The sequence below is a fragment of the Cryptotermes secundus genome, unplaced genomic scaffold (assembly GCF_002891405.2).
Source record: "Cryptotermes secundus unplaced genomic scaffold, Csec_1.0 scaffold2419, whole genome shotgun sequence".
Lineage (NCBI taxonomy): Eukaryota > Metazoa > Arthropoda > Insecta > Blattodea > Kalotermitidae > Cryptotermes > Cryptotermes secundus.
The window spans coordinates 186,251-193,213 of NW_019736438.1; the positions used below are offsets into that span (position 1 = coordinate 186,251).

At 45.9% G+C, this 6,963-nt stretch overlaps 1 protein-coding gene across 1 annotated transcript in view; it reads right to left on the reverse strand.

The window, feature by feature from the left end:
• LOC111869976 (neurobeachin-like protein 1) overlaps window positions 1-6,963 on the reverse strand; it is a 166,675-nt gene that overhangs the window by 106,858 nt on the left and 52,854 nt on the right. The window lies entirely within an intron of this gene.

The following is a 6,963-nucleotide window of genomic DNA, read 5'->3' on the forward strand; positions in this document are numbered from 1 at the left end:
GTCTCCGTACGTTCATGAGATGGGCGTGTCAGGCACCGCACTCGTGGTAGGTAAATGTTCATGATTACTGTCTTGTGGATCATTGTCTATCACTGTATTATTGTCACTATCAACTTCATCCAATTCAGGAATCATTATTTCATCGCCACTATCATCATCAGAACAAATCTCGTTCACAACATTTTCCAGCTGGTCTGTAGGAACACGAAGACACTTGCTGCAAGAAGCCATGGTGAAACTGAATGAATGTGAAATATTTTCTGACCTTTTCCTTCTCAGAGGGTTCTGACAGTAATATAGACCCCCACAAAGTTTACAAGGGTTCTTTATAAACATGCGCAAAAACTATCATATATATGTCTTTGGTTGATGAGTGCCAAGAGAGCAAAGAAGGGAAGAGATTGTCAAAGCGTTAAAACACGCCAACGCCAGGGAACGACTGGCATCGTCCGGGCGTTAAAACATGCCCGCGCCAGTCAAAGAGTTAACTTGATCATTCTATTTATACCTGGAGAAGAGTACAAGTTGCGTTACATTAATACTCTTTAATAAAAATTAAAAAGCTTGTCAACAGGTGGAAGTAGCACCATCTGTCACACTAATATGGTAATGACATTTGTTATGCATAGCACAGATTTCTGCTTACTGAAGAACTGGTGCAAAGATACTATACATGCTTCTTCAGAAGCAACTTCCCTTGACCATTGCTCAGTTGAACACTGCCGGTTACTCAATACTGAACCTCAGTGAAAAAATGTCCCATCAGTAAAGCTGGATTCAACAAAATTCACTCTCTGTATCTGAACATCTGCATGCACATTTCATTTTCCTGAAGATACACCTATGCAGTGCTATTTAGGGAAATTTATATCACAAATGTTACAGCCACTTTTCATATTCAGGACGCTCAAAACTTGTGCATCCATCAAACCCCTGAGATAAACTATACTTTCTCGTACATGTTGTGTATATGAGACAATAAGGAAGTACAAGTAAAAGTAAAGGTGTCCCAGTGATTAATTAATTAAGCACCATGCCATGAAGACATAGGGGGGAGTGGCAGTATGGCTCCATAATTCTTGACCTCAGTACTACATGGAGGTGAGTGGTCAGCCCAGAATCATTTGAGCAGGGGGCTAGTTTTGCCCACAGCCAGTCTGGACACCACGGAGTAGAGAAAAATCTCTTGGCCCTGCTGGGAATTCGGCCCTGGCCGTCCAGCCTGCAGCCCATCACTAAAACAACTGAGTTACCCAAGCTCCTAAGAGAAAGAAAAAATATATATAAAAAAAATGTTGCAATCCTTAATCTGACATTTTAGCTATAAAGCTTACCTACTGTAACTGTCCAGTTTATGGGAAGGTCAATTGATATTTGTGTATGGTTAGGGTTTTGTGAAATTCCTCACTTTCGCCTCACAATTTGGAATTTTCCCCCTTGAGACATGCAGCAAGTGGCTTGGGTCAAGCTTGAAGCCAGCTGCCCTTTCGCAAATCAGTTAATTTAATGCGTAACAAGGCCGAGTTCTTTAGAAATTCTAAACTTGACAGGGGAAGCCATAAATTTAGCAGCGTCGTTCCCTGCTAACCCAAAATCTCAGTTTGACAGCCACGCAGCAGGTGGCAAAGTTCACCCCTAAACTGTACACTAGTGGAGATTCGCTTTCCTAATTGGAGGAGAATGATAAGCAACCTCCCAGTCTGCCCGGTCCAGCCAATCATCGTCTGAAGTGGGAGGTCCTTTGCCCGAATTTTGAGTAACCAGGGCAAGTATTTCCCATTCAGAGGGTGCTTGGCAAGGAGACTTTGAAAGTTACGTTCGCTGGGGGTACACGTTAGTGTGGCGCCCAACGCGACGGCCGATATCGCGACAAGGGTGACTAGAGGCAGCGAGGAGCCAGCGGAAACAAATCAGTGGTTAAGCGCCAGCGCAAAAGTGTGAAGAAAGGACAGCGGACCTACCTACGAACGCCACAGCAGCGCAGACGACCGCCACTGCAGCTGTCAGGGACCACACCGCAGGGGCCGAGAGGAAGAACGGACGGAGTCGCAACCTAGCTTCCAGAGCGCGGAGGGCCGCCCAACAGAACAACATCGAACACGTAACACCAAGGTTAGTCGAGTGACACACATGGCCAGCCGAACGCTTCGGAACCGGGTTACAGAAGTGGAGCAGACTGATAGTGAGAACATGTCAGGGGTATTTTCTGCAGACCTGTCATGTGACCAGGGGGATTGTGTCGAAATAGAGGGGTCAAGTGTAGCAGTAGAAAGTCTGGATGAATTAGGAGACCAGGTTAGGAACACGATGGAAGTGACAATACAAGCCCAGAGTGAAAATATTGCAGTCGACTCCCCCGCTGTACCGAGTTATTTACAAGACTTATTCGCCAGCATGATTGCATCGATGAAGACTGGGAACGAAGAACTGGCCAGTAAGTTAGAGGAGAAACTAAAGGAGAGTAATAAGGAACTGCAGAGTAGAGTAGAGGAGAAATTAAGGGAGAGTAATGATCAGATGAGAGAGGAGATCCGGAGGGAAAACGAGAAACTGGTAGAGCAGTTTCGACTAGATAATCAAAAACTCAGCCAAGAATTTTCAAGGAAACTTCAGGCCGAAACTTCTAAAGTGTCTCGCCAGGTTAGGCAACTACAGGGTGACACGGACAGGGAATTACAAATGGTGCAGGAGAAGCTTCAGGGAATCAGTTCGGAGTTCGAGACCCGGCTGGAACAGCAATCCCGGAGCAACCAGGAGTTGACTGGTGAACTCTCCGGCAAAGTTCTGGAAGTCAGGACGGAGGTAGATTTAATTGGCGATCAGGTAATTCACCTGGCTAATGATATAGAAATATTAAAGGGCGACCTGGTAAAACGTGCAGAGGACTTAGAAAAACGGCAGGGGGAGAGCACCGCACAGCTAAACAAAGCGGCAGAAACCGAAAAACTTGGAAACGAACGCAAGTTCGAGCTATTAAATTCTGCGATTGATAAACTGAAGGACAAGCTTTCCGGAGTGACTCCCATGACTCGTGGTACAGAAGTAACACAAATCAGGGAAGTAACGAACGCTGTTCACGGCTCTCCCACTCCACCGCCCACTGCTAATATGGCTAGAATAGAAAATGTACAATGCAGTTGTAATTCGAATTCATGTTCTGTGTGTGTGAATGGGGTTGCTGTGTGTGAGAGTACTATAGAGCCTGTACGCCATCACTCGGCGAACAATTATTTGAGTTGCGCTGACTTCCCGTTGCCTCAGTTCGACGATAGCTCGGAGGTTAACCCGATATTTCATCTAAATCAGCTGGATGAATTCATGAGGCTCAGGAGTGTGCCTAAGCCCCTCCAGCTATCGCTAGCATTCAAATCTATAGTGGGTGCTGTAGGCAAACAGTGGGTGGCCACTGTAGCCCGAAACCTGAGTGACTATGAGCAATTTAAGGTAGCATTTTCCGGTAATTATTGGTCAAAGTCAAAGCAAAGCCTAGTCCGTTGCAGTTTGTATCAAGACAGGTTCAATCCCAGGTCTGGTTTATCTCTGTCCAGCCATTTCCTAAAGTACGCTACCATGGCCTCTTATTTGGAACCCAGGCCCTCTGACACAGAAGTAATTGAGGCGGTCAGACATCACTTTCCAGTAATGGTCCAGAGGGCTATGATAGGCTCCCATCTGAGTACGGTAGGGGAGACCTTGGACCTGTTGAAAAGGGTAGAGATGATGGAAGGGGACGGGTCATACCGAGGTTCGAACCCGGTAACCCACCAACCCGATCCGACTCCCAGAGGGAATCCACCTAGCCGTGGGGGATATGAAAGATCACGCCCCAACCAATATCACGCAAGGCGAGTACAGTACGACCGCCGGAACGATTACTGCCGCTATGACAACCGGCGGGGACACCAGACACGCGGGGGGTTTGGATCGTCCGCTAGGGATACGGAGCCGGTCAACAGCCGCCCCGCGGCAGGGAACTCCTTGAACCCCCACGCTCCCACCTTCGCCGGCACCGATGGACAACGTCGCGCTGGGGACTTGGGAAACTAGAGCAGGGAGTTGTTGAGGACCGAATGACTCTCGCCAGTAAAAACAACGAACCGACAGGTCCACCTCACAGGCTAAGCGTTCAGGGCAAGACTGCAGTAAACGTTAATGGCCCAGAAATTTTGGATGAGGGAATCGAACCAGAGGCTATAGGGGGATTGATATTGTTCTTCATAAATGAGAACGACTTAGCTTGCTGCCCGCAAGTGAACATTTCGTTCGGGAACGGCATTTCAGCTAGCGCCCTTTTAGACACAGGAAGCGACGCGAACATCTTGACCGAGAAGCTTTATGATCGGCTGATAGGGGCAGGGATAGCTGTGCCCACGCTGCCGCTAGAAAATGTAGCACTAGTCACGGCATTTGGCAGGAGGACAAAGAGGATTAAGAAGCAGGCGCTCATAGAATTTGTTGTAGGCGAGGATAGGTTTGAGGCTATTTTCTTAATATCTCCACAGTTAATTAATTCGGCCATTTTAGGCTCATCATTCGCTAAGGAATATGGGATCACTATTGATTTTGTTACTAAATGTTTTTACTATGAGAGAGATGGAAGTAGGAAGGGACATTCGTTCGATCAAAGTTCCGGGCCATTGGACGCCAGAAATGATGAGCGGGAGTCGAAGGGAGATCCTTCCCATAAATGTTTTGGTGTCACCCATGACCTGAAAACCCCAGCTGTAGGCAATGACCCACTTCACCCAGCTGTTAAAGCCAGCTGTGACGCAACCCAGACAGAAGCAGGTAGAAAGGGAAAAGAATGTCTTGTTGAGGAAGAAAGTTGTATTTTGAATTGTGCTACCGTGAATGGTAGTTATGTAGGGCAGAGGACCCTGTTAAATGGCGCCGCGGGCGACCAAGAGTTATTAGTAGATGGAGAAGTGCATGAAGAAGAGTGTCCGAGGGAGATTTATGGCAGCCTGGTTGAGAGCTTATGCGAAGAAGAAACGGCTGGCCTTAAAGAAGTTAATGTAAGAAGAACAGAGAGTAACCTGCTCCAACCCACCCCTATCCAAACGTCAGAACTCGACCTCCATGACTCACGCTCGTTGAAGAAGGCGGATTTGTGTGCTCTAATCGACACGAATGACCATATGAATGTGTCCCAGAAAGAATGTTTGATTGAGTTATTGAGTAGTTATATGAAATGTTTCACCGTCAGACCTGGCAGGTGTAACATTTTTGAGTATAGATTTCAGGTAGACGAAGATAAACCCATAGTAGGATATTCTCGCCCCATCCCCTTTGCTGTCCGCCCCGCCGTTCGAGACCAGATTAAGCAAATGCTGCAGGATGGCATTTTAGAATTTAGTAATTCACCCTTCCTTAACCCTTTGTCTGTGGTTCATAAGGGAAATAAGAAAATTAGGATTTGTGTGGATGCCAGGAAGGTGAACCAGCATACCGTCCTGGATAGAGAGCGCACCCCACCTTTACAAGAGTTACTGCAAAAATTTGAAGGAAAGCAGTTCATGACCACCCTAGATTTGACCTCCGCGTATTTACAAATTCCGCTGCACAGAGACTCCCGGAAGTACACTGCATTCTTGTTCGGTTCTACTGTGTACCAGTACATGCGCACGCCGTACGGGTTCCGAAATTCACTATCCGCTTTTGTCAGAGCCCTGAAATTGGCCTTTGGTGGTGAGACTGATGAGTTCGTTGTGTTTTACGTGGACGATGTCTTGGTATTTTCTAAAAGTTTCGGGGAGCATCTCAGGCACTTGGAAATTGTTCTAAATAAATTGGCGAGGGCAGGCTTTACTTTGAATGCGGCTACATTCCGATTCTGCCAGAAGGAGATCAGATTTGTTTAACTTGGGCCACCTTAAGCCTTACTTGGACAGTGTGGACTAGTGCTAGTATAGTGGCATACTGGTCAAGAGGGAAGTGGTGATAAATTTGTAGTAAGAACGAATGAATCCAGTTGAATTTCTTGGTATCAAGAGGCCAGGCAGTTAAATTATCCGGAATTTGAGGAATTGTGCATGGGAAGAGTTGCTCGGTAATTGATGCACTAGGGTGATGGCTGTGTGAATACCAACTTTCTATGTAGGCCTGCGCGCCTTTGTATGGGAATACTTGAAAAAGGGATAACAGAGAAGACTTGTAAATGTGTAACTTTCAATCGGTTTCGGCAAGGAGTGAATGAGGAAAGGCAGGAGAAAGTTTGAACTCATAGGTCTGAAAGAGAATGGGCGAGGGAGAGAGAATTAAGTTTACGCTCGCCTAAATTCTAATGGTAGGAACCAAGGTCAGCGTGTCACCGAAAATATTACATACTTGTATGGGTATGTTAGGACAATGTGAATGTTAGCCTGTATGAACCGACTTGTAGGAGATGAGTTGCCAGCTAAGTGTAAGACCTGGTATTGTGAAACAAGCTGTAAATCCGAGGTGACAAAGCAACTTAGGGAGTGAAGTATTGTCCAGTGAGGCCCATAAATGTGGCAAAGTGCGAGTGAACCATAAGTGAACTTCAAGAAAGTGGTCAGAACAATGGTAGCGACATGAGCAACAACAGGACTGGAACGGGTAAAAACTAGAAGTGAGCCAATAAACAATTTAGTTGTAAAATGTAAGTTTCGAAAGTCTGAGAAAATGTATTGGAGTCAAAGAAAGAGACAACAAGGCACTCCGTATTGTCAGCCCATTTAAGTATTGTCTCAATGACTGTGTGAATTTTCATTTGTTATTTTAGGATTTACTGAATGGTACTGTTTGTAGGAAAGGGGACGAAAACCACCTAAATTTTCAGATGTGTTGTACATGGTAAGCCTCTTGCTATTGCTGCCAGAGGTGGACCATACGGTCAATTAAGGTATTATCTATTTACATTTAGTGTGCGTTTTTTTTTCTAGATTTAAGCATTGGTGTGTAGAAATGGAGGAGAAACGGCAGTAAGACGAAATCTTGACT